This window comes from Ursus arctos, unplaced genomic scaffold (assembly GCF_023065955.2).
Source record: "Ursus arctos isolate Adak ecotype North America unplaced genomic scaffold, UrsArc2.0 scaffold_33, whole genome shotgun sequence".
NCBI classification, from domain to species: Eukaryota; Metazoa; Chordata; class Mammalia; order Carnivora; family Ursidae; genus Ursus; species Ursus arctos.
The window spans coordinates 34,705,848-34,710,847 of NW_026623019.1; positions in this window are offsets into that span (position 1 = coordinate 34,705,848).

Below are 5,000 nucleotides of genomic sequence, written 5' to 3' on the forward strand. Positions count from 1 at the left end.
AGCCAGCCTGGTGCCCTGAAATATGTGTACGTGCAAAGCAAATGTCAAGACGGCACCCACAAACTTTTTACCGCGAAACCGCCTTTGGATCGCCGCACTCTTGAGTTGAGGAAATACCGGTAAAGAACGTAGGTAGTTTAGCCCACTAAGGAAGAATCAACTTTAAAGGAAAACCTTCATTTCAAGTTTCTGATGTTTGGTCAGTTCTCTCAACTCAGTAGATGTCCAGCCTTCAGAGTTACGGTATTTGCTTGATTTCTCTCTTGTCCGCGTTTCCTCATTTACTTTCGCAGTGCTCAGGATGTATGGTGTACAGAGAACAGTTTTCATCCGTGTGTGTGTGTGTGTGTGTGTGTGTGTGTGTGTGTGTGTGTGTTCTGGTGGTGGCGGGGGGGGGGATGTTGTGACTGTGGGATCAGGGATTCACACAGGTAAGAAGAAGGCAAAGAGAAAGGCTTGGAAAGGAAACCATTAAAAGCCCATGTTCAAATGGTGAAGGTGAATGTAATAAGAGTTCCCTTTAATCAAAGGAAGTCTTGCTGGAGGTTGCTTCTGCCCTCTCCTCCCTGGATAGGAGGGTGAGGTTTTTTTAAAGGTCCCTACGGGGCACAGAAAGCAGTAAAGCGCCATAGCACCTGGCTAGGATGCTGCTCTGCTGCCCTCTAATGTCGCATCCTCTGCTACTGTGGATGTTTTCCTCTGACTACTTCCTGTTTACAGGTGTTTATCTTTTTTTTTTCTTTCCATAATAAAGATTTTTATTTATTTGAGAAAGAGGGCGTGAGTGAGAGAGCACAAGCAGGGGGATCGGCAGAGGGAGGGAGAGAAGCAGACTCCCCACTGAGCAGGGAGGATGGGGGGCTCTGTTCCAGGACCTTGGGGCTATGACCCGAGCCAAAGGCAGCTGCCCAACCAACCGACTGCACCACCCAGGCGCCCCAAGACAGGTGTATGTCTTGGATGCTTAATGCTGCTCCGCGTCTGTGGTTTGTGTGTTTGTTTTTTAAAGCTTTCTAATTTTAAGTAATCTCTATGCCCATCCAGCGTGGTGCTGGAACTCACGACCCCTGCGGATCAAGAGTCACCCGGTCCTCCTCCGACAGAGCCAGTCAGGTGCCCTGAAATACGTGTACTTGAAAGACGAAAAAAGGAAGAAAAAAAAAAAAACAAAAAACTTTTTTTCCTTTACACGCCAGAGGAAGTGCTACGCCTGGTTTTTCTTTTCTCCTTAATATCATGGAACATTTCATCATCAATTATTTACCTCTTCTCAAGCACCACCCACCCTCCCTTCCTCTCTTACCCCCCCGCCCCCCCCCCCCCCCCCCCGTGTCCTAGTGTTGGAATGCGCGGATGTCCCGGAGCTGGATTTGTTTAGTGAATGGCTATTTTAACTCCCTTCCTCCCCATTCCGCGCCTCCTCCTCCCCCCCCGCCCCCCCCCACCGTGTGTTTCCGGGTTATGGTCACAGATGCTGAAACCGAGATATATGTGTGTGTGTGTGTGTGTGTGTGTGTGTATAATATATATATAATATTAAATATATTAAATATATTTAATAAATATATAATATATATTTATATATAATAAATATATTATTTATTTATATATTATATAAATAAAAATATAATAAATATACAATAAAATAAATATATAATATATTTAAACATATTAAATGTATTTAATAAAAACGTTAAATATAAATATATTAATATATAATATAATATATATATATATATATATATATATATTTAAATACTGGTTGATTTATTTATTTGACAGAGAGAGAGAGACAGCCAGTGAGAGAGGGAGGGAACACAAGCAGGGGGAGTGGGAGAGGAAGAAGCAGGCTGCCATCGGAGGAGCCTGATGCGGGGCTCAATCCCAGAACGCCTGGATCATGCCCTGAGCCGAAGGCAGACGCTCAACGACTGAGCCACCCAGGCGGTTTCGGGGGAAACCGATATTCTTATCGCCACACCTGCCTTTGCACGGATGTTCCCCCATGCCTGTTTGTTGTCCTTGGATGTCATCGTGGTACACGCAGAGAGGGATTCAGTGTGCACCTTTCTGGGGGCGTGTGTCAATCACCCCCTTTCTGCCCTCCTGAGCTTTCTTCGTATGCTTGAGAGAGACTTCCTCCCCTTGAAATGATAGAAGAAAAATGGTTCAACCGTTGTTGTTCTAGGAGTACTCACACGGTCTCTGTTTTCCGTTCCCTGCCTGCCCCCCGAAATTTGTCTTAAGTCCTCCCAGAGGCCCAGGGCACCGCCCGTGTGCCGCTGTGGGAAGCCCGCGTAATGCCGGCCGGGCCTCTGGGGCCTGCCGGTGTCTGCGGGGAATTTTATTTTATTTTTTTAAGATTTTATTTATTTATTTCACAGAGAGAGAGAGAGAGAGAGAGAGAGAGAGAGAGAGAGAGACAGACAGGCAGGCAGACAGGCAGACAGGCAGACAGACAGACAGCGAGAGAGGGAACACAAGCAGGGGGAGCGGGAGAGGGAGAAGTAGGCTTCCCGGTGAGCAGGGAGCCCGACGGGGAGCTGGAAACCAGGACCCTGGGATCGTGACCCGAGCTGAAGGCAGACGCTTAGCGACTGAGCCACCCACGCGCGCCCCTTTGGGGAATTTTCCGCCCACGTCCGCTTCCGGCGGGGTCGTGCGTGCGTGCGTGGGCGTGCGTGCGTGGGCGTGAGCGCATGCGTACGCGCGTGTCCCGCGGCCAGCCGGCTCCCTTTCCGGCTGGAGCGGCCCAGACACGTTTTCCCGGTCTGCCCTGGGGTGCTGCAGCCGTGCCGCGCTGGTCGGGGGCTCCCGAGGCCGACGCCCCGGGTCCGCGCGCCCCACACCCTCTGCCCGCCCCTCCGAGGTGGGGCCGGGACAAGATCGGGTGGCCGGGCGGCCGGCTGTGCGCCTTCACGGGCCCGCGATCTGGATCTGTCTCGGTGTCCTTTGCGCCGGTTGTCGGGCGCCACCTGGCGGCCGCTTTTATATAGCGTCACCCTGCCAGAGCGTCGCCGATGTCAGTAAGGGATGGCATTTGGCTGCGGTCCCCAAGCCGGAGTTCCAGGAAGCCGGTGACACTAGCGTGATTGTCCCGCTCTCTCTGGGGTGTCGGCGCGCGATCGGCTCGCGGGAGATTGAACCTCCAGGCTTGTGAGGGTGTGACGCCGCCACCGCCTCGCTCCCTGAGAAGGGTGTGGGGGTCGCCTGGACGGGTCGACCAGCACCCACCGGTGTCCCCTCCTCGGCCCGTGGGGGAATGGGAGCGGGTGTGTCCGGCGCCCGGACGCCATCCGGCCGGTGGCTCCGGTCGGTCGTCGGGCCTTCCGTGTCGCGCGGTTTTCTCCCGTGTCGCGCTCGAGCCTTGAGAGGAAGCCCGTGGATGGCGTGACGGGCCCGGCCACGGGGCACGCGTGGGGTTCCGGTCGTCTGACCCGATTTTCTTACCAAGCTTTCCGAGGCCCGCTGCGGAGGTGGGGACCGGAGGGGACCGGAACGGACCGGACCGGATCGGGTCGCGAGGGGAGGCACGGATATGGCGCCCCAGGGGCCCGGCCGCGATTCCCATTGCGGTCCGGCCGTCGGGGACGCCTCCGTGGTATCGCCCCCTCCCCCCCCCAGTCCCAACTGGGAGTCGGGGACCGGCATGGGGCCGGCATGGGACAGGCGTGGGGCCGTCCTGAGGGCCGGGGAGCAGGGCGTCCACAGGTGCCTCCGCAGGACTTTGGTGATTTTTCTAAGTCCTGACGTGGGGACGACAGGCGGACTGGGGGAGGGCCTACCCGGCCCGCTCCACCTCCCGCGAGTCCCCCGTCGGTCCCGGCTGCCGCCACGCTCCCGGGGTCGACCAGATGGCCCTGGGGGCTCCAGGGGCCGGGGCTGATGGAACGGTGCTTGGGGCCGGTGGCCTGGCTACGGTCCCAGGAGGTCCCGGTGACTTGTGTCTAGGCCCCGGCAGTCGGCGTGGTGATTTTGTCACCTGAAATGAGCACTTTTTGTTGCCAGGTAGGTGCTGACACGCTGTGCTTTGGCGACTGTCGCCTTAGAGATGGGGACCTCTGGGCGTGTGCGGGGCGGGGGGGACCTCTGGGCTTGACCATGGTGCCAAGCCCGGCTGTGCCCTCGCTTACTTGAGCCGTCCGCGTGGGCCTGTGCGCCGGCTCGGGTGCCTCCAGATGGTCCAGGCCGTGGTGCCGCCTCCGGTCTCCAGCACCCGAGGGCGGTGTGGGCAGGCGGCGTGGGTGCTTTACCCCGTGCGCTCCCCACTGCGGGCACCTGGCTGCGGTCGTGACAACCCTTGTCCCGCAAGGCTCCGTGCCACGTGTCAGGCGTCCTCCTTCCTTGGGTTGTCCGGCTGCTCTCGCCCTGGGGTCGAGGGGTGCTGGCGAGGCTGAAAGCAGGTCCCTCTGGTTGCTGTCCTCGCCGGGCTTTCCCCCCCTCGGGACCTCCCTGGGCACATTCTGCCGATCGATGTGGTGATCTCGTGCTCTCCCGGGCCGGGCCTAAGCCGCGTCAGACGAGGGACGGACATTCATGGCGAATGGGACCGCTCTTCTCGTTCTGCCCGCGGGCCCTTCGCGCTCCTCCTCCTCCTCCGCCTGCTGTGGCGGTGCGGGGAGGGCGCGGGGGGGGTGTGGACTCCGGCCCGACCCCGCCCTCCCACGTTCGGCCTCCTGGTGTCCGTGGGACCGGGGTCCTCTGACGCAGCGGACACTCTCGCTTGCCTTTCTTGGCTTCGTGTGGTGAGCGGCTCTCCCTGCCATGGGGAGGGCCGTCCCGACGCCGCGCTGCTCACCGCCTGGGCGTGCTGAGCGCGTTGCGCCTGGCCCTCCGTGGTGCCCCTGGAGCGCTCCAGGTTGTCTCAGGTGCCCGAGGCCGAGCGGTGGCGTCGTTTCCTGTTCCCAGCGACCCCCTCGGGCCACCGCTGTTGGTGGCGTAGTCCGAGGAGCGGGTGGTGGAGTCGGTAAGGGAGGACCACCTGCCCCCCCCATGGGGAT